Below are 24088 nucleotides of genomic sequence, written 5' to 3' on the forward strand. Positions count from 1 at the left end.
TCCGAGCCTCTGAAAGCAATACGGGATACCAGCTGCCTTAGGGAAGGCTAAGCACTTCTTTAAGTCTCTCTGAGATCTTAACAAAGGTCTTTAGCCAGATCCTTGATTTGGTCTACTCCTCAAGTTTTCTCATTACAATGCAACACAAAGGCATTAGAAGGTTTCTGGCTGTGATTCTGATTAATGTTGATGTCAAAAGTTTAGAAGGAAAGATTCTTTGGACAGGATAGCTCTGTTGTTGGTTGTGAATTGTCTTTCAGGGTAAGTTGTAGAAGGAGGGGGAATAGAAGCAAGGAATAAATTTAGGGGTGCATTTTACATAACCGAAATAAGAGAAAGTGGTGGCTTGAAAGGGTGTTAAGTGTTTAAGTGGTAATAAATGAATCTTGAGTATATTTCATATTTAAACTTGGTGAGTTATGCCAATAGATCAGAAATAGGGAGAAAATAAAAAGGGAGTTAAGAATGACTTCTGGGATTGTTACCTCAGCAATTAGAACAATAAAGTTGTCATTTACTAAAATGAGGAACTAGCCAGAGGAACTGTATATGTGAGTGTATTGGTGGTTGGGGAGTCAATTGGTGAACTTTAGGGGGTAGGTATTAGACATGCTACACTGGGGAAGTCTCCTAGGTATCTAGGTGGAGATGTTCAGTGGACAGAGATATACCTATTTGCTCAGAGAAGATGCCAGGCAACTCTTTCTGATTTTTGTCTCCCCTTTTATTAGACATAGCCTCATTGGGACAGAAGTTGCAATGGGCAAAACTGAACAAGAAAGGAAGATTTCATTCCAGGCTATTACAATAAGGGAGAGAATCCAGAACTTAATTCCGCTCGAACAAGGGACTGCAAAGTTTTAAAAGCTCAGCTGGGGTGAAGAGATCTTAGATCATTAATTTTCATTTGCTAATTACCCAAAGGAAAAATAAACTGTTCTCTCTCTTCACGCTAAAACACAGTTTTACTGCTTGGAGCAAGACACCACTGCAGTTAAGTTCCTACCCTCCCTCAAAGCCTGGCATCTTCCTTGATGGTCGCATTAAAAGGTAGGTCTCCCAGGTCCTTACAAAAGACATTCATTAGTTGGAAAATTGGCAAGAAGCATTTTAAAAGGTTTATGTCTCAAAGGGACAGAGAAAGTATTTACAGACACAAGTTTTCTAAAGCAAGTGTTCTACAAAAAAGGAAGAGTGGGAATTCTGGAGTCACATCATCTGCACTCTGCAAGGGCAGGTAGGCAAGAGGGGAGTCAGGGCCTTACAGCTCTACGTTTAGTCAAGGTGAAGGAAACATGAAGGCTGTCTGGGTGAGTCTTTAACAGGGTGACCATGCAATTCATTGCTTAAGTTAATACACTCTTGAAAGTGGAAGAGAGCTCCATTAACAATTAAAATGAATCCAAACCATACAGCAGGACTCCCTTTCAAACTGCAATGAGTGGCTTTCTTACCTTTGCATTCTTTATGCAGCTCAGAGGAGAGGGTGCCATGAGGTGTAAAATATACTTGAAGATAAATACAACTTACCTTAACAAATACTATCTGACCAAATTGCCAGGAAAAAAGTTTATTGACACCAAAACTTTCTGAAAGATCAATTATGGAGGTGATTTGGCCTGGTTCCTCCTTCAAGATCCCACCCAGGTATTGCTTTCTGCATCATCAGTGTTCTCTACGTGTTTCTCAAAAGCAGGACTTAGCCTTCTTCTGTTTACTTTTCTCTGCACACAATATAGGCTTGAGCGCATTGAAAACACAAACTTCCTTTTTAATCATTACTTTGACACCTTGCGGTGTGCCAAGTATGTAGTAGATACTCAACAAATACAGACCTATTGAAGCAGAAAGGGGGCAAAAAAGGGAGTCAAGTGGTATCCACCTGTTGAGCTTCAAAGATGGCAAAAAACATTGCAAAATAAACAGAAATGAAAATAAGAGAAGGTGCAAAGCCTCTTGTTTTATTCCATAAAGGATTCAGGTTATAGTATCAAGTAAGGGAAGAAGAGAGATTAATATATTTACCTAATGGTACCCGTAATACTATTAGTTGCATTCCCTTCTATATTTTCTTCCCATGGAATGTGCTTGTTCCCCATTAGTGCTTCATGAATTAACCATAGCTGCCACCAATGTAATTAAAATATTGATTGCCAAGGGGAAGTAAAGATTCAGCATTAATTCATTCAGCAAAAACTTATTGAAACCTATTATATGTCATGCCTTGCAATAGGCTACAGGAATATATATAATAGCAAGTAATTATCTTGTCTCCATGAACTTGGCTGTAGAACTGAATTATAAAATAGTGCAAAATATCATTTTATGAGTTCAAACTCACCAAATATATTGCAAATTATCTTCTGTTTAACTCTGGTTCTAAGCAGGGAGTACTCTCCAAGATATTTCACAAGTATTACTTACATGGAGGTATGTGGTCACTGTGTCGGTGTGTCATGGCCACCTCTCAGTGGTGTCCCCAGGAACCTTGCCACTGACCAAAGAACCCACAAACTCATGGCTGCACCCAGCATCAATGTTGTGACTCCACATCTTCCAGGAGTCCCTCTTAGAGCAGAAACATTATTTATCTTTCCCTGAACCTTGTTACCTTTCATGTGACCTCATATATTTTTCCCATGCCTGATTCACCTTGTCTGAACAAGGTGAATCAATTTCTCACTTGTGAAATGATGAATCGGTTTATAATATTCACTATTGCTGTCATTTATTGGGAACATGATAACGACAGGCACTTTGATGATCTTTGCAATAACCCGATTAGTTGGGCATTGTTGGTACCCTCTAGTTCACATGCACTGAGAGCACTTTCTCAGTATCAGTTCCCTGACTCTGGGCCTCACATTCTTAACCATGCTCCATATCCAGGAGTTTGCTGTTGGCCACTACCGTCTGGTCATTGCTCCTTATTGTCAAATACTTTAGTATTTCTGCTGGGAGCATTCAAGTGATCTCACCACTTCTGCCCTCCAGAAATATCCAGAAAGGGCATAATAGATTGAATGCTCACCATAAGACCCATGCAAGGACCACCCTTGCAGCACAGATAGAAACAATGCACAGACAGAGCCTGATGCCTTAGAGTATTGAGTGAAACCATAATGTGCTGAGAGCAAAGACACTGAGGCTTGCTCTTGTGGAGACACTGATTCAAATTAGGTATGCACGGATTGTTACAGGTGTAGAGAGATTGGAGGAAAGAGCACAGCCTAGAGATAAGGCTGAAAAATTAAGTTGAGATGATAGTCCTGTGTCCTGAGTGCCATGACAGCACTTGGGCGTTATCGTGTTGCAGTGAAAACGTGTTCAATATTTATGTATTTATATTTGTGTTTTTAAAGGAGATGGAAAAGACTTCTCTAGTGGCAATGTGAAGGATGGAGAACATTAGGGTGCCTAGTATGGTAGTTACTGTAATTACACAAGCAAGACATGGGGAGAACTGATCTAGCTCAGTGACAATGAGACGTGTGAGAATCAAAAGACGTTCTTAGGATTGTCATCTGTAGGATTTAGTGAACTACTCAATGTCAGGCATGCATGAAGAAGAGGAAATTGTCAAGAGCACCTGGCATTCCTTTTGATACCTTGAAATAATTCCTTACACTGGGTTCCTGATAACAACTTCAAGGCCCTCCACAGTCAGGCCTCCAGGCACTTTCCTGGCCTGGCCTCAGACCGCTCTCACCCTTCTTAACTCCCTGCAGCCCTGTGGACTCCTTACTCTTGGAATATAGCAGACAAGCCCCCATCCAAGGGCATTTGTACCTACTCTTGCCTTTTCCTGGAGCACTTTTCTCTGAGATATCTCTGTAGCTCTGGTTCTCATGTCTTTCAGATATCAGTTTCTGAGTAAGGCCCTCACCGATCGCATCCCTAAAGCTGTGCACGCACACATACGTACACACACACCCCTACCCAATTTGGCTCCGCCTGTTCAGTCGTCTGTATTATTCTTTTCTGAGCTACATGTTACTTACTAATTTTTTTATTTATTGTTCCACAGTAATGCAGTCTTGTTAAGACAGAATTTGTGTTGGCTTTATTATTACTGCAATCCTGGTGTCTTTAAGAGGGCCTTTAGTTCAATGAATTAATTTCTAGAATATCTGAGTCTGTGGATGCTGGCCCCATTATTTAAAAATGTCTGTCTCTATCCCTCCCACTTCTAACTTATTAGAAAATGGTTTCTGTAGTTTCTAAATATAGCTCCATCTCCACTACTGTCTGAGACACCATCATCCCTCCTAGAGACCCATCATCTCTCACTGGGCAAAAGCAGCTTCCTAAGTTGCCATTTCTACTTCAAACAGTTTATTTTCTACCCAGTAGAACAATCCAAGTGACCTTTAAGTATATAAATTACATAGCCCTTTTTCCCTAAAACCATCTAATAATGTTTCACAGCTCTGAATGGGATCCAGGCTCTGAGCCCATCCATCACTGTCCTACAGAATCTATGCTCCATCCCTCCCTGAGTTCACCTATGCAGTCCTTTTACCTGTACTCAACTTGAGCCACCATGGCCACATTGTCATTTCTCAAAAGCCTCAAGATTGTTCTTATTTTAGAGCCTTTAGTATTTTTTTTCATTTGCCTACAACAATTTTCTTGGGCTTCCTTAGCGTGAAGATGTCTTATCAGATAGGTCTCTGCTAATTCAATTAACTTCAGCAAATATGTATTATACTATGCACATGTACTATATATAATATATTATGCCAGATACATAGATCTAAGGGTTGTTAATAATAAACAAGATCCTTTCTCACCATGACTGCGGTGGGAGAAATAGCCATTGAATATCATAATGGCAAACATGAAAATATGAACCTATATAGTTTCTTTTAAGGAAAGGAAACTTGTTTTAGAACCTCACACCAAAAATCCATCATCCTCAGAGTAAAATTGACAACTGGAACAAGAGCGGGTCCATCTTAATATCTGTCACAGGTGAGGGATAAGGAGGTAACAAATATGTCTCATTTTGTGAGGCATTATCATGATTTCATCTGTATCTGCCAATCATCATGGGCCTGATGTCATAACACAGCATATGTCATAGTCATGACCAAATGTAGCATTTTTGTGTGCTTTTTCCACATTTGAAATGTTGTGCTTAACCTACCATATTCCAAATTCCTTCGTATAGTTTTAACATTTTTCTCAGTTATAACTGCTTATTGTCAAATTTCTCTAAGCTTTTATTATGTGTTATACAGCTTACAATATACTATTTTATATATTATTCCTTTCATTATGAAATATATTACCAAATGTAAGACACCAGCTTAAATTTAGTTTACATGTGATTAGAATAATCTAAGTACTTAAGTATTTTAACGATAAATAATAAAAAAATAAACAGTGAGTATTGCATTTGGAAAATTCTCCCTATGATGTAATTTAAAGATTAGAATTAGAGGCATAAAAAGAATATGTTTCATTTCCATTTTAAGAAGTAGCTCATTTCTGATTTGAAAATTATTTATGCTACATTGTGGGGGCAACTTCTTTTGAGAGGGTTCCCCCAGTGCCACGAACACGCGTGAATGAGTAAATATGACCGAGACAAGATGAGATCTGTTTGGGGAGGAGGAGTGGGCTGTGGCCAGTTTCTCAGGGGAGACAAAGGCCAGCAGCAGCCAGTTTCTCCAAGGAGAAAAAGGCCCCGGGGGCCTTTCTCCATAGCCTTTTATTGGGTTGTAATACACAAGAATACAGGGCGGCAAGGATCAAACAGTAGATAACATTACAAAGAGATTTGAGGGCTTCAGTCTGAGTGTCTGTCAGGAAGAGAGTTGCAGACACTTTGGGAGACATACTCATTTCCTCCTGGACCTTTATCATGTGAATGAAAGCACTCTTAGCAGAGCAGATTTCACAGGTTTATCAGCAAGTCTTTGTGGTGCCAGATTTTTCCCCAGGGCACGCTCTGACCAGGCAGGGAGCTGCACCCCTCCAACAGGAATTCAGGCTTAAGAGGATTAGAGCCAGGAAGCGCTTCTCCCAGAGAACATGAGGACTCGGGCTTTGACAAAGCAGGGGGTGGGGGGGGAGTTCATTGCTCTCTGTTGCAGCCCCCTGAGTCCTTCCATGAAGGCCTCCCAGATGATTGAGTCCGGCTTAGGTTGCCCCCCGCTGTGAGGGGTCTTACTGCTCTTTGACTTCCAACCAAGCTCTGGGGGCAGGGAGAGGAACTGAGGCAGCATTTGCTGCCAGAGACAGGCTTTGTCTCCTGCCGCTGGCATTCCAAAGGTCAACTCTCGCCCTTAGCCACAAGGGGTCAAGATAAAATTCCTAAAATCAGGCAGAGCAGTCTACAATACTACATTTAAATGAATCAGCTATTTAAAAAATCTACTCAAATATCTCAACCTTTCCAACCATGCAGATTTTGGTTATTAGCTAACTATAATCCATGCATAATGAGTTTTGAAGTAGCATTTATGCCTTATATGTTGTCACATATATTATAATTTCTGCTGTAGTTGATTATATGCAATCACTATAGTACACATTATGGCATATATGTGGCCATATATATATGTCTGTATGTAATTATCATTATATACTTAATGTGTGCCCAACTGCTCCGATAATCACTGAAGGCTTTTTGTAGTATCCTTTGCTTTAAACACTGATTCTAGTTACATGAGAAGAAAAAAAACAAAGGCTGTCTTATTGGTTTGTTTTTCTTCTCAGAAAAATCTACTTGCAGATACTAACCATCAGATATGAGAAGTTTCCAAAAAGTAGTTAATGAGTTTCTTACAAGGTACAGAAACACAGACAATAAAACCCAAATAGTATGAGTAATATTTGTCAGGAGGGGGAGAGTCTGAAAAACAAACTGAGGAAACCAAAGAAGCAATACGCAGAAAATGAGAGCTGGTATGGACAGCAGTGTCCCTGTCATTATGTTTGAAATGAGACATTCACATGGACTATGGAGTCCAGTGGAGGAAAAGGGACAGCATGGCTTTCCTCTCAAAAAGGAGCAAAAGCCTTGGCCCTTGTTGTGACCGGCCTTTATTGGGCTTCTTAGCACATTGTATAATGTTCCTCATTTACTATGCACAGGTTGCTTTAGGTGGTTACCTTTTACAGAGAACAAAGGAGCCAATGTGGCTAATCACATCACAGAAGAGGGATATTTGCAAATGAAAAGGCAAAAGTGGTTGAACTGGTTACACTGGTCCTAGAAAGATTTAGCACAGATTTTAGGAAGTTACTTTGTAAATGTTTGCCACGAATCCAGGTGAGGGAGTTCTTAGCAAAAATCAAGACCCAAAGCGACCTAGGTGTATTGCAGGCCTGATTCCCCATGGAAGAACCTATTCCTGGGTGTGGGTCCTGTGTATCTCCCAGTGGGAGCTGGGTCCAAGCCACATAGAACAGTTTGCTACAGAGAGCAATCTCAAAAATTAAGAGAAAGATTTTTAAAAAAGTCGATGTGGAATTGGAGAAAGAGCCTATGAAACACCAACAAATTTGCGCTATTAATATAATTTTACAGATGAGGAAACTGAGGTACCAAGATATTAAGTAACTAGCCCAAGATTACCCATTGACAACCAGTTCTGTCAGCATTTGAGCCAAGACAGTGTGGCTCTCACGTTTGTGGCCTTGAATCCTGTGCTCCATGCTCCCCAAATTATGTTGGTTTGCACCATGTTTCTCCTTGAATAATTTGTTTATGGAAATAATGGAATGGATTACCTCTAACTCATTCTATATCTTAAGTTTCAAATCTTACTGTAGCTACTTTTATCTTTTTTGTCGTGTTCCATTTGGGATATTCATAATAAATACTATCTTTTCAAGATAATAAGGTGTTACTTTTCTCAAAGATCCTGTTCTCTCTACCAAGGCTCTGGGATGAATATGAAGGTCCCATCCAGCATGGTTTCTGCCCCACCTATTGGTCAGAAGCCACTTGCAAACTCAAATTTATAGAATTAGAATTAGAATTAAAACTACTGTACAAGAAAAGATGTAGATGATTCCACACATTTAAAATTTTTGTGACCTTATTTCACTTACTGATTCACATATGAAAAAACAATTTACAAACATAGAAATGTGAATTAAAAAAGGGTTGTTGTTCATTTTTCTTTCTTATGTTCTTTTCTCCACTAAGAAGATACTGCTAAGTGAATGGAGTTCTAATTTCTGGGGATATGGACAATAGAGCACTAGTCTCAACTTTACATGTTTATAAAAATAAGAACAGCCTGTTTATTGTTTTGTGTGTGTGTTTTATAAGCACAGCTAGTTAGTACCTGCCGTAGGTCCCCACATACAGGTGGTAGGTAAACAAATAAACACAGAAAAGCTCTCATGCTGCTTTCCTTTTGCATCATTACAGTTCAAATCAGCAACTATGTGTATTTTGAGCATCAGCATCAGGGACTGAACACGTACATCTGAAGCATAGTAATCCACAGGCTGCAAAGGATACAACCTCAGTGAACAAGTCTGGTGAGTGATTTTAATAATGGCCTTGATTTTCCATATCTTCCTGTGTCCACTCCTCCCCTGACTCCTCCCCCATCACTTACATCAGCCAACAAGTTTTTAGTAAATTTGACATAAGCAAAAGTTTGAAAAATCCCTTACATAGCAGTGTTTTCTTTTGACCTCTTGCCACTGCCATGAGAACATGTATAGACTAGACTAGAGAGGGACATGAGAAAGACGTATGATGAGAAATCAGAGCCATCCCCAATCAGCCCACACCCAGGCAACCCCACACATGTAAGACAGCACAGCCAGGGTCAGCTGGGCTCCTTCAAGACTCTCAGAGGGCTACAGGTTTATGAACGTGCCCCGTTAACACGAGGGAGGTAATCTCTCAACCCATCTGCATATGACTGATAATAAATGATGACTTCTTTTAGCAACCAAAATTTTTGGCAGTCTATTATACCTAATTTTTTGTGATAATAGCCATTTTATACAGTAAGAAAGAGAGAATATTCAGAAAGGACAGGAGAAGTGACAACTTTAATGAGATATGAGAAATCTTGTCACTTCTAAGACTCACTGCATTCATTGAACTCCTGAAAACCTAGGAAGCTTAAGTCCTGGTCTTGTGCAGGTGCCCTGGAAGGTAAATGTCAATATCTGTGGTTCACATCCACAGATACAAGTCAGAGGAAAGAAAGCAGAGCAGAGAAAATCCAGTCTAGATATCAGAATGGAAAGAAGGCCTTCAAATGTACTGTTTATAAATAAGCTATATTTTTGGAATGCTTAAATAAATAATCATTAGTGTAGCATATATTTCCAGTTAATTTTTGAAACTTTCATTAAGAAAATATATATTATGGTCACTGAAACAACTAGACAATGCACTTCTCATCAACTAAAACATAAAAATGTTATTTAAAAAATTGTCAGGTAAAGATTCTAAACATTACTTATTTATTACTTAAGACTGGAAAAGAATTAAATATTTATATTTCATATAGAGAAAGACAGAGTCTAAAAATCAGAGATTACCTCTGAAAAAATTTCTAAACAATTTTTTAAATTAAGAAATATATTTTTAAAAATCAGAGTCTTTTAAAAAAGATTTTATTTATTTACCTTTAGAGGGGAAGGGATGGAGAGAGGGAGAGAAATATTAATGTATGGTTGCCTCTTGTGTCTCCCCTGCTGGGAACTGGCCTGCAACCCAGGCATGTGCCCTGACTGGGAATTGAACTGTGATCCTTTGGTTCACAGGCCTGCGCTCAATCCACTGAGCTATGCCAGCCAGGGCAAGTAAAAAATATTCTGAACACATAAAATTGGAAAGAAATGCCCAAATAACTATTTTGCACAAGCAACTTTATGCAAATAAGTGGTAAATATATGTCTGTAATTCAAAATACGCACTGGACATAATTGATTCAAAATATAGCCAACTTGCTGACATTAAGAGAGAGCAGATATACAATATCACATGCAGAAAGTATAAAAGGTAGATCAAAATTAAAACTAAGATCTCTTTTTTCATTAAGTATGAAGAAAGATGGTTTGGAAGGGAAAACTAAGAAACCAAGCGAAGGTACAGTAAGTAATCACAACACCAGATGATAATGAAGACTAAATATATCAGTAATCATTATAAATATATATGCATTAAAGTTATTCATTAAAAGACAATTTTAAATATGATATAAAACAACCAACTCTAAGAGATTTATAAATATAATGATTTATAATTTATAAATATAAATATAATACATAATGACTAGATTACATAGTATATAATGATTAGAACATATAATGACTCAAAAGGTTGATAATAAAAATATACTAGGAAAATACTAATCAAGGATACCTGGTATGCAATACCAATACAGTCTCTGAGGTATTATTAAGGATGAAATATGCTTATTTAAAAAAGAACAAAAATGATAAAATTAACTACTCATCACAGAACATTACTACTCAGAACTAGTCTTCAATGGCTGAAATTAAAAATAAAAACAAAAGAAAAACTTACAAATAGAGTTTGATGACTCTATAATCACAGAGATTTTAACACCCCTCTCTCAGAAAGTAACATATTTTTATAATAAATAATGATTTCATTTTGTAACTAAACATTATCTGATGTTCAACAATATAGATATATAGAGAATATATCCCTACTATCTCTCTATTGTGTCTAGAGATTTCATTCCATTCAAACACACAGAGAAATTTTACCAAAATTAACAAGCTAACCCACTTAAATAAAATGGATAACACCTTAGAATGATAATGAATTTGTCCAAACTGTTTCAAAAAGGAATAGGTCTATGATGAGAGTAGGCTCATAATTATTAAAGAAATCAGGTTAGATATTTACCTCTGCATTCCTCTCCACACACATACACAAAAGGTACAGTTTGTTTCACAGGAAATGTTTACCAAAACTTCAAGAATATGATAATCCTCCTCTTACTCAATATTCAAAGTACAGAAATAGAATAAATTACACTTTTACGAGCTACTTTATGCAGACACTTTATATAAGACACTTCATACACTTTTTTAATACGCCAAGGCTCATTACAGCTGGTATAACTTGATATAATAAGTGGAGATAAGGAATAAAAAATAATATTACAGACTAATTTTACTTACATATCCCACATAAAATTTTATGTAACTAAATCACAATGTAAAAGTAATTCTAGGATTGCAAGAATGTGTTATTTCTACTATAATTTATAGGATACTGACCCCAATGTACCACTATAAAATAAATATTAAAACAGATGTGTTAGTATTAGACCTTATTTTTTTACATGATCCTATAAACTGCTTCTGTTTTTTTTCTTAAACCAAAGTATTCAGTCTCTGTAAAGACCATCAAAAATTGCCAGTGCCAACTATATTTCAAGTTGTCACAGCGGGGTATTGGGAGAAGTTTTCAATGAGCAATAATCGCACCTCAGATAAACCTCATTGGCTACGATACTGCCACTGCGCAAAGCTAAATAGCGCAAAGCTAAACTGCTTCTTGTATAGTCACAATTTAAAGTTTGACAATAGGAATTGGTTTTTATGATTCCAACTCATTACTCAACAGCTTTTGTAAGCACTTTGTATATAGTTTATCCTCAAAATAATCTGTGTGGTAAATAAGTGAAAGAAATTTAGAATTTGGAAAATTAATTGAAAATGAAAAGAATGATTTCCATTGGTTACTCCGTGTCAGTCACCTCACAGAATGAACTTGAAGTCCAGGCTCGGGTTTCAGACTGACAGTTTCCCTTTAACACACCTATTCATACCTTGGCTGCTCTCGTATTATGCAATGTCACTGCCTGTTACAGTTTCATGAATACACATTAAGACATATTTACTAAAGTGCAGTTCTACAGGCAAGAGTTTCAATAATAAGGACATTATACCTTATACCTTCGTGTTATGAATATGCTAATTTTGCTATAAAAACCCAGCAAGCACACCTAATTTTATGTTTAAAAATAAATGTGCAAAACAAATCTGTTGAAACACATAAATACAACTCAATAACCAGGGAAATATTTTGCATAGTAAGGATACTTCTTGAGACAGAGGTTCGTGTTAGGAAACTCCTCCTATAAATCCTGGGTACCACACAGCATTAAGTGACTGCAAGGAGACCAGCTCATAAGTTTTAAGCAAATGTGCATCAGTCTCTGCTCTGCATCCTCCAACATTACATTTCTGAAGAAGTGACCTGATACTGGGTCGACACAGAAAACTTCTTTTGCCAAGTTTTCACTCTTGAACCTTCCTGTGAATGAGAAGGGAAGCTCAGGCAGCATAATAATTCAATGTTGCTGCACATGAAATACCATGTTTAAGAGATGAGATATTCAAATAATATATGAAGCCATAAATACACTCACTTTGTGGCATACTACACATGCAGTGTAATAAAAATTTAGCGATGCTGCCATGTAGAATGCACACCCACGATTTTGGCCCAAACTTTCAGGAAAGAAATCTTTCATTTTAATTTTTTAATTCAATTATTTATGTATTTACATTTAGAAACAAAAAATGATTATTGTATTCCGAGGTATTATTTTGCATACAGATATCCGTATTGCTTTCTAAAATTATACTTTTAGTGTATAGTCATAAATGCAAGACTTAAAAATATTTATATAGATACAGAATTAGTACTACCCATGTACAATATGCATCCTTATTTTCCCCTCAAAAATGTGGGCAAAAGTGCACATTGTACATGTCAAAACATATTTTGTGACCGTATGAGCTCACTTTACAGTCCATGTTCCTGGTTCTGGATTTGTATAATGGTGATATTCTTAGCACACTTGTCCCAGTGCATATGAAGTCATCAGTGGCACGGTATGTAACTAATTTTCCTCTTTCATTGTTGAGACATATTAGGATTTACTAGGACTCACTTTTTGCTGTGTAAAAAGTGCAATTATCTAGTTTCCCCATCTTCCTACTTCCCTTTCTTTTGATATCCCTGTATATTACAAACTGTTAACACTGGTCATTATCCATGTGTTTTTGCCTACATCCTCCAAACTGCCTTACTCAAAGATTCGATATAATTCTAGTTCTTGCAATGAATTATGAGTGCAAGTGAACTCACTCTCAGATTAGGAGTATCTGGTATGCTTCCTTCTTCTCTTCCCCAGTTTGCTGACAAGTTCCTTAGAGGAGAAACATGGTGGAAGCACAAGATGAAAGCTTACCCAGAGAACTTCACAGCCTGCCTAGGACTACAAAGTAAGAGACAAATAGACGTCTGTCGTGTTAAGATAGTGAGATTTTGTTCTTCTTTACTAGAGGAAATTACCCATTTACTGACCTCCAGTTCTCTTTTCCTTCCTCTCACCTTTCAACTCATATTTACTGGTCACCCTGCATCACGCATCAGGCAATGCCTCACAGATGTGGAGGTGAGAAACTCAGGCTCTGTCTTGAGGTAGCTCACAAGATAATATGGAGTAAACATGAAGAAGCCAAGGAGTGCCATACCTTTTGATGAGTGCTGTTGTGGAGTTATCCCTACAGACTCAGACACACAATGGACTCTAGGAGAAGCATCCTAGGGAAAGTGATGCTTGGTTATAGTGGCAAAGAGCAGGGGAGGACTTATCCAGAAAGACGTGGGGAGAGAGGTATTCCAAACCCAGAAAAGAGCAAGTGTTCTTCAGGGCTCCGGCTGAGTTACTCAGAATTTTCTTTTCTTTAGGACATTTGCTGAGGACAATAACCTGATAGTGAAGATTCTTAAAATATATATATATTTATTTATAGACAGAGGGGAAGGGAGAGAAACATTATCGTGTGTTTGCCTCTTGCATGCCCCCACTGGACACCTGGCCTATAACCCAGGCATGTGCCCTGACTGGGAATCGAACCAGTGACCTTGGTTTGCAGGCCAGTGCTCAATCCACTGAGCCACACCAGCCAGGGCAGATAGTCATTCTTGACTCACCATTGCCTTAAAGTGCCCACATCTAATGAATCATCCAGTCCTGTGGTTTTCATCTTCTTAATGCCTGTCAGATTTATCTATTTCTTTTTCTTCCACCTTCTGAGAAGTTACTGTTGATTACCTACATTTCTCATCTGAAAAGCTATGTAATTGGTATTAAAATTTCAGTTTACCTTCAGCAGTCTTACATACAATAGTGTTGTCTTAGTGAAATTCAAATACAATCTTCTCTCTTCCATTGCCCTGGGGTGGGGAAGTCTAAGCTCTTTGTCTTCGTATGTAAATCAACTTGATACTATGACCTCAGCTCACCTCCCTAACCTCGCCCTACCACTGTGGCATCTCACAATGCGCAGTCTAACAAAACTGATTCTCTGTACTTAACCCTAAAATAGCATTTACTACCTCATACAATCCTGCATCTTCTGTGTGTACCTGATGGCAAATAAAATGCAAGCTCACACAGCTCTAAAGTGGATAATGTGCCACAGAATCTAGACAAGAGGGAATAAATATTGTTGAGAACTGTCGCATGAAGAGCCTTTCAAACCGTTACAGGGTCTAGATACCCGCAGACTTCCAAATAACCCCGGGATTTGTTTTCATTTCAGCACCCAGCCCCGACAAGTTACTGGTTAGTAAAGACAAGTCTGAGAAAGAATTTTGGAGGGCTTCTTGATTCGGATATCCTCACGCCATGTCTTTGAGTCTGAGTTTTTATTGTTTTGAGATCCTGAAAGAGGAGAAAATCTGTGCTTACTGTCCCAGCTCCCTCCTAGCTTCTTATCTCTGTAACAGAGCAGGAGCTGTTAGCAAACTAGATGAGATCTAAGATATTGACCAGGCCTTGTTGGCAAGAGAACAAAACTGCTGTGAGTTCAAGGGGATTCTGCTCTGTTGGACTCTCTGTGGGTTTCTCATCTCATTCTTGAATGTACTGCATCTCTTGACCAAGGCATGCCCTGAAGGGAGAAGCCCTAGGAGACCTTTGCTTACCCAAGACCCCAGGCGCCACAGGAGAACAATAAGGCCGTCTGGGAAAAGCAAATAGCCGGATAGTCACTAGGACTGGGGCTAGCGACCCCCCGCTGATAGAACCAATTTTCACATTTAGCCTTTGTACTCTGCTTCTGCCCCATAGATAGAACTAATTACCGCATTCTGCTTCTGTATCCCGCTTTGCCACGTAGACAGGAAGACCCCTAGGCTATATAAACCCCCAAGAATCCTTTGTTTGGGGCTCAGAGTTTGGAGATTGACTACTCTGGACCCATGCACGTTAATAAACCTTGTACTCCAGAATCCCTCGGTGTCTGGTTGCTTCATTTTCCTATAACAGTTCCACAAAGACCTTGTTGTTACTTGAGCCCAATCCCACCTTGATTTATTTTCTTAGTGTTATAAGTCAGAGGGCTAAGATTTCATGTGGAAAAAGAAGATAGAAAACAATACATACAAGGTTTGCTTGTTTGTTTGAAATACTGTTTTGACCTAGTTTTTAGGTTGGGTCAGAGGCCAATCAATTCTGCTGTTGAGCAGTTGATTATGTCCACACCCCAATTACTTATCTTAGAGGGTTTTCACACCCTGGGGCTTGTATGGGAGTTCCCTGATCACTGCAGGGCCAGGAACCAGACAACTGAGGACCCCCTTATAACCTGGAAACCCCCAAACTGTTCAAATTACCAACCCATAAAGAAATCCGTGAAAGCTCGCTAACCTTACCCAGGTTGCTATACAAATAGCTGCTTTCTACAGCTCAGCTTGCTGTTCCTCTGCTTTGTGCTTCTCCAGTGTGGCTCTGCCTAGCAGCCTTCTCTTGTCCAGAACTATAGGTAACAAAGAGTTCTATCAAAGTGTTGTGTCTTGGTGTTAAAAAAAAGGTAAATCTTATAAAGCAGCTGATAAGAGAGGAATAAAAAGTTGTGCCTCTCTTAAATCCCAAAGTAATGTCCTAAACCAGCTTTTACAAAAGTTCTGCATAAGGCTCTCCATATTTGCCAAAAAACTGTTTGCCGTATGACTTTCCTTCTTCATACACATACTTTTTATAGTAATCCCATCAGAGATAAAAAACAAAATCATTATAAAAGGTAGGAAAGTATTCCAGTTTTTCTGCATCCTTGACCGTAATGTCATCAACTTGTCATAAACACCCTTCACTCATTGCTCCAGTATATTAATGTAGGGCTGGTAAACTGGACAAGTATATACATAAGCATAGACATTTGGGCACAAAACAGGAGGAAGGGAGATTCGGGTCCTTCCACAGCTCTGGTAGTTGGTATTAGCTGATATGGGACTCCTTGGCTCTTTTATTGTTATCTCTTTGCTTATTTAAATTTAAAGGATTGCCCAGGAGAAGCAAGGTTCTGTTCCAGCAGGAAAGTAGGTGGTTAGATAACGGTAGGCTACCATTGCAGTATTAAAAGTTAAGCAAAGCTCAGGGAATTTAAAGCAATACTTAGTAAGTAACTATGTAAAAGTTCAAATTGCTTCTTTGGGGCTATGAGAGAATTCCAGAAATGTTTCTTTAGGTTAAGAAAGCAATGAGCTCCTGCAACACTAGAATGTCAACTCAAATAATCACTGATTGAAAATGTCACTTCATACAGTATAATTATCTAAATTATAGGCAGTGTGTAAATAATCTAACATATTTTTAGAATGTCCTGGATACTAAATGATAGTATACGGTACATAAATAAATAACTAAGGGGAATAGTCTTTGTTGTATATATTATCAGAAAATACTCCAAGGAAAAACAAAGATAATAATTGAGGCAATAAGTGTTTTACTTTAAGTTATGGTTTTACAATGTCATGCAGCATAGGTCTGGAAAGAATTTAACTATAAAATACAGCTGCTAAAAGATCAGAAGCTGAATGGAAACATTCTAGAGGGTTCTGAAAAATCAAGTTTTATTCTGTAAGTACAATTTTCTAATGTGATATTAATAGAGTCTTCTCTATATGGGAAAAACAAAGATAAAAATTTAAGAAAAAATCTTTTCCAAATAGGTTACTGTTTTTGCATCTTCAACAAACATTGTTTGAGCTTTATTTTCATACTGAACATCATTTGAAATTTATGACCCAAAGATCATCCTACCTATAGATGTCTGGCCTATAAATTATCCTGTAGGAAAAGGTATTTTTCTTTTTCTGTTTTCAAGAGTAAAATTTTATTTAGGGAGGTTAGGTGACTTTGTCAGGGTTCTATTGTGAGGCCAGAACCAGGACTAAATTCTCCAAATCTGGTACACTTTTCATGACATTGTGCTACCATTAGAGATGGGATTTGACACCAGTATTGCTTAGAGAAGAAACTGCAAGTTATAAATGGACTGGAGAAGCCTGGAGAATTTATTCTGCAATGAGTTCTTATTCTATCTTGGGATGTTTAGCATCTGAACTATGAAGAGTTGGATTGCATTTTATTGGCCACAATTTTTTTAATCTTTATCTTTACAATGACTCTCCATGCAAACATCAATCTCTGTGATGAGATCTTCAAGAGGAAAAGTGTTTGCCTACATTTGAGCTAGGATTTTAAAAAGCATAGATGGTGTTATAGGTTGGACGTGATAGATGCACAAAGATTGGTGGCAGACTGAGTCGGAAACAGACTCAGAGTCATGTCTCCATCTGCAACTTTCTTTCTGGAATCGTCTTTCCTCAAAGCTACAGAACAGGCTTATGATGGACTTTTCTAATTCCAACCTTCCATTTTGTCTGTTTTTCTCTACTCCCACTTATAGTTTTCTTATGAAAATGGGATTCCTTCTGAGATTATGACATTATTTCTAGTCTCATGAAATTCAAGTAGGCAAAGGAGGATATGTAGGATTTGAAAAAGAAAGGCAGGGGGAAAAATTAGGAACTAAAATTTAGTGATTAGGAAAGCACACAACTTACTTCTCCAACATTCAAATAGAATTAGATTTCTAATGTTAGTTTTTATAACTATAAAAATGACTTTAAGGGTCTTATATAATTATTTTGAGTGGAAATAGAAGTGATATTAATAAATTAGATATGAACTTTTGCTTAAGTTCACTCTTTAAAATTATACTTAGCATTTTTAATAAAGTATTACATTTAAATAACTAAAATGAGCATGAGATAGTCTTAAGTGTGCTTATGTGGTAATAACATAAGCTTATAAATGACTAATAAATGGCGGGGAGAGACTACAAAAAACTCATCTCTGTAATGATAGCACCGGATGATATCTGAGGATCATCAGTTTAATGCTTTTCTCATGATTTCCCTACCTATTAACCATCGCTTTGATATGGCTGTAGGTAGTGCTAAATGGAGTTATTATTTAAATGTGTGAATTACAAAACAAGTCCCATGGCCATCTCAGGGGCCTTCATGCAGCAATAGCTCACGGAGTATTTGTAACAGGTGTAGCTATTGAAACTTTATGTTGCTTAGATGCAGATTTATTAATCATAGCACCCCAGGATTGATGATGATAATAATACTATTTTGGCCTCATTGAGTAATGAAAGCTTTCATAGGATGACAGACAGAAACAAAAATGTACAATAAAGAGTGGGAAAGAGCCAGATATAACTTGTATTATACACACTTGAATCACTGTAATATTAAATCAAGCATTAAGCCAAGAGAATATGTGCTCCTATATATTTATTTTGTCTAAACATCATTCTAGTATCTTTTATTAGTCATTTTTGTTAGAAAGCCATCTCATTAAAGTTAAACAATCCTTTTGCTTTGTTTGTTTTTAATGAGTTGCTCTTAGAAACATCCTAATGTATGTAGTGGAAAAGAGTATAAGTTTTGGAAATGCAAAGCTGTGTTGGAAACTGATCTTATTTTTAACAAAATGTGTGGCTATGGAGAAGTATTTATCATCTTTGGGTTTTAATGTTTCAATCTTCAGACTGGGTATAATAAATCTTTTCTATAAGATTGAGAATTAAAATACAGTGTGTGCGGTTCTTTGCCTGGCACATTGTAAGTAGGTGATGCTATATATGTCAATGCATTTTTTCAGGTTTTATAGGACTTAGCCCAGTAATACTTATATATGTGTGTGCAAGTGCTTACTAATGCTGTTTATGCTGACCCCATATTACTGAAATATGGAAACAATTAGAGGAAATGAAAACAGCTAGTTATGATTAAAATGACACTGACTTTAAAAATCCTTCTTCTATACAGTATTGGTATAAATGATTTTCATTTAAATAAGGTGATGTCAATCTGTTGTTTTAATTCTGATGCTGTTTATCATAAAATACAAAATTATTTTTTTGTGTGTGAATGGAGATGTCTTAGATCAGGCAAGTAGGATGTATAAACAACCCCATCTGAAATTTAGACCCAAAAATAGAATTAAAAAAATTTTTGTCCATATATCACTAATATTATCCAGTTTTGTGTTTTTTTTAATTTATTTTTTATTAATTATGCCATTACAGTTGTTCAATTCCCCCTTCATTCCCCTCCACCCTACCCCCCCGTCCCCACCATTACCCCCCCTTTAGTTTATGACCATGTGTCTCAGGTTCTTTAGATTCTATATTTCCCATACTATTCTTGCCCCCCATCTATTTTCTATCTACTGTCTATGCTACTTATTTTCTGTACCTTCTCCCCCCTTCTCCTCCTCCCACTCCCCTGTTGCTAACCCTCCTTGAGATCTTCATTTCTATGTTTCCAATCCTGATCTAGCTGTCCTTTTAGTTTGCTTTTGTTTTAGGTGTGGTTGTTAATAACTGTGAGTTTGCTGTCCTTTCACTGTTCATGTTTTTTTAACTTCTTTTTCTTAGATAAGTCCCTTTAACATTTCACATAATAAGGGCTTGGTGATGATGAACTCCTTGAATTTGATCTTATCTGAGAAGCACTTTATCTGTCCTCCCATTCTAAATGAAAGTTTTGCCGGATAGAGCAATCTTGGTTGTAGGTCTTTAGATTTCATGACTTGGAATACCTCTTTCCAGCCCCTTCTTGCCTGTAAGGTCTCTTTTGAGAAATCCACTGACAGTCTGATGGGAACTCCTTTGTAGGTGAATGTCCCCTTATCTCTTGCTGCTTCTAGGATTCTCTCCTTCATTTTAATCTTGGCTAATGTAATTATGATGTGGGCCATGGTGTGTTTCTTCTTGGATCCAACTTCTTTGGGACTCTCTGAGCTTCCTGGATTTCTCGGAAGTCTATTTCCTTTGCCAGACTGGGAAAATTCTCCTTTATTATTTGTTCAAATAAGTTTTCCACTCGTGGCTGTTCCTCTTCCCCTTCTGGTACCCCTATAATTTGGATGTTGGAGCATTTAAAGATGTCCTGGAGGTTCCTAAGACTCTCCTCATTTTTTTTGAATTTTTGCTTCTTCACTCTTTTCTGTTTGGCCATTATTTGCTTTCTTCTGGTCCACTCCATTGATTTGAGTCCCAGTTTCCTTTTCATCGCTATTGATTTCCTGTGCAATTCCATTCATTTCAATTACTTTCACCTTCATATGTTTCTCTAATTTGTGGCTATAATCAACCAGTTCTGTGAGGATCCTGATCACCAGTGTTTTAAACTGTGTGTCTGAGAGTTTTGCTATTTCTTCATCGCTTAGATTTATAGGCTCTGGGGCTTTGAGATCTTCTTGAGCCATTTTTGGTCTGTTTGCACCCGTTAAGTATGAGGAGCAGAGCCTTGGACTCCCAGGTCACTGGGATGTGACACTGTATGTGGGGGCGTGGTCAGAGCGGGGAAATGGAGGTGCCCTTCGCTGTCGCCCCCCTCGGGGACCCACTGGGCCCCTCGTTTGTCTATCTGTGCACAAATGCTCGACCACAGTCAACCCGCAGCCCTGCTCCCTCGCTGTTTCCCCACGGTCGCTGGGTCTCTCACTAAGTCCAACCCTGCGCCTGGATTCCATGCCTGAGTCCGTCTGACCGAGTTTTCCTGTGCTACCCCACTCCGCCAGCTGCTGGTTTCGCCCCTTACCAGTCAAGCTGAAGAATTTGTTGTTAACAGACTTCCAAAAAGTTCAATTTTCTGTGTTCTGGCTGTGTTTTCTGTTGCTGATATTTAGTTGTCTCTAAACTTGGTTGTGTGAGAAAGCGCGGCATCTCCACCTATGCCTCCATCTTGGCAGAAGTCCAGTTTTATGTTTTTTATATATTTGTTAGCTTTATAATCATTTTATTAGCCATCGTTGTCAGAGGTCTAGTACCTTTATTTGTATTTATTTATTCTTAGTTGAATTTATTGGAGTGGCATTGGTTAATACAATTATATAGGTTTCAGGGGTACAATTCTATAATACATCATCTATATATCATGTGTATTCACCACCCTAAGCCTAGCTCTGTATTTTTACATTTTTATGGCAAACTTGTGCTCCTTTACTACACTAGATATCAACGTGTATGTCCATGGGAAGCATATTTTTATAATCTGCTTTCCAAATTTAACTGGGTTGGCTACTGATTCAAGTTATTGCCTCACTTACTGCCCCAGCATCTTCCTCTGGATAATCCTTATTTTCCTCTGAGACTCTATTCAGTCTTGATCTTCACTGGAAGGGTGGAGAACCCACCCTTCAGTGAACCCACCTATCTAGATTCTGTGCTTCTGTCCTTACATCTCCCTTAGCATCTTGTGCATACCTCTACCTTGACTGAAATTACATTTTACATTTTGTCTATCACTCTCCCACACTGTGATCATTTTCAGATTCTCCCTTTTTGTTTGTTTGTTTTTACCTATTTCCACCCAGCAGCTGATACCTGACACAGTCCATGTTCAATGAGTGCCTATTAAATAAATGGAATGGGGGATTTAGTAAAAGAGAATGTAGTGCTCATGTCACTCAATCCCTAAGCAAGTGACCATTTGTCTCTCTGCCTGTCCACTGTAATAATAATAACTGACATCAACAGAGCCCTTAGGATGTGCTGACATTGTGCCCAGTGATTTATGAGCATTGATTTACTTATTCCTGAGTAATACTAATATTATCCATGCCACTTTAGAGGCAAATGAAACCAAGTTTAGTGGTGTTGAGTAAGCTACCCAAGATTGCACTATGTGTTTGGAGCCCAAGTTCACGCTGTCCTTAAAATGACATAAGCTCTTGCTACCATGTTATGGTGGCTTCCTTTTTTTACTGAAGCTTCTCAAATTCTATATGTATCATTGGAACACCCACATATTCATAAAACCTAAGAAACAAATTGTTTTCTTCTGTTTTGATCCATGTAATGACTTTTTAAGATACAGTCCTACTATAATTAAAAAAAAACAAACAAAAAAGAAGCTGAGAACTTCAATCACATATGTCAACTATAGCTGTGTTTTTGATTTTTCCGCTAAACAGCAATTCAGTGGGAGAAAGGAGTTACTTTGTTAATCAGATACTATAGGTAAAGATTGGTCCAAATGTCATTTGGTTTTTGCTAGTAAAAAAAAATGAAGCAAAAAACAGAATCATTGTACTCATACCTCATACTAACCACTAGATAAAGCCCAATTTTTATGTGATGATTCCAAAGATTGTCCAGAATTTTGGCGTGCTCCAGAATATTTCCAATAGCACTACTTTTGGCTGTAATGTTGTGATGATACAGGTGAAAGAATTTTTTTTTGGTTGTTGACATTCCAGTGAGTTGCTTTACTAATTTTATCCTTTAAAAAATGACCCAAGCACCAATTTTTCTTAATTATTTAAACGCGCACACTCTCATTGCATTTCACAGATATATAGTTATTTATAGAGAAGGCATTTTTTTCTTTGACATTTTTCAATCTTATTGAGTGATGCTCACAGAGGAAAATCCACAGGCATTTGTTGTCAATGCAGTCATTTGTAACCTGTTTGGATAATTGAACTGTCAGCTTGGCCCCAGCCGGGATCCCTTGGCTATTAGAACATTTGTTTGCTTTGTAGTAGTCAGTGCTTTCATTTTAATATGCCTTGTTAGTGCAAATGACACTGCCTCAAAACTACTATTAACAAGAAAAAATGCTCAGTGCTACACATGGGAATAAGCTGCCAAAATAATGTATATGTAATTGGAATGATAAGTAATCTGTCACCAAAGCAGACATATTGGAAATCTCCAGCCTGACTTTCTTATGCTTCAGCTGTCTTTGTTAAACATAAATATTTTGTTTTAGTTTTCACATGTTTTGTAACTTGATTTGTCCCACAATCCTACCAAAATGTATTCATAGCTGGATGGAAATACAATGCATTTATGCAATTCTAAGATGTATCTGTTTTTTATTGGTAAATGTGTCCTTAAGAAAACAATACAGCTAAATATATTACATACAAATGCGTAGTCCCTTTTGAAACTTCTTTTGCAAATAAATTCTTGGTTCAGTTTGATCATAGCTGAGATTGTCAAGGCAAGATGTCAAGAACTTTTGGGAACACAAGTAGCCAATGTCACTGTAGGTAGATAAAGAATAGGCTCAGGTTCATTGCAGAAAGGCAGCAAAACAGTTGCTAGTGCAATCAGTCTGTAAGCAACAAAATGAAACTAGAATGTATTACAAGAGGGGCTTCTCTTGCACAGTTTAGAAAAAGAGCTGCTTTTGGTCTAGCTTCCATTCCTCTTGGACACTTGGGAAACAACATATCCTGTAGTTTTGCTTTTGGAAATTGCCAAAGTTGCCAAGACAAGGCTGGATTTCAACAGAATAAAACAAAGAAAACAAAATACAACCTGCTTCTATAATTTAGAACAATTATTTTTTTATGACTCACTACAAGAAAATTAAAGGAGAGTTTCCTACTTTTTAATTAAACATACTTAACTATTCAGTGCATTTTTAATGTATACTTACCACAATATAATACTTGTAATGACTCAGTTTTTGTGTCTACTTATTAATGTTTACAGTTTATTAGGAAACAGTTGTATATTTTGACCCTCAAACAGCATCCCTAGGTCCCCTAGGAAACTATATATGTGATATAATTTTTAGATTGTTAGGAAACTAATATTTGAACTTGCACCATCAACTGCCACAGTTTGTAGGATACTATAACCTCAAACAAAAAGCACAATATTTGATAACTTTAAAAATGTAAACAGCTTTCAGATTCATATTGCTGTATATGATTTTTAC

The 24088-nt window shown here is 37.5% G+C and overlaps 1 non-coding gene across 1 annotated transcript; it reads right to left on the minus strand.

The window, feature by feature from the left end:
• Positions 1–11358: 11358 nt before the first annotated feature.
• LOC119037461 (U4 spliceosomal RNA) lies at positions 11359–11499 on the minus strand. Its single transcript, XR_005080200.2, has one exon. It is a non-coding gene; the product is annotated as a U4 spliceosomal RNA (small nuclear RNA).
• Between the last annotated feature and the right edge of the window lie 12589 nt (positions 11500–24088).

This window comes from Artibeus jamaicensis, unplaced genomic scaffold, assembly GCF_021234435.1.
Source record: "Artibeus jamaicensis isolate MK-2021 breed Jamaican fruit bat unplaced genomic scaffold, CSHL_Jam_final contig_1998, whole genome shotgun sequence".
NCBI lineage: Eukaryota > Metazoa > Chordata > Mammalia > Chiroptera > Phyllostomidae > Artibeus > Artibeus jamaicensis.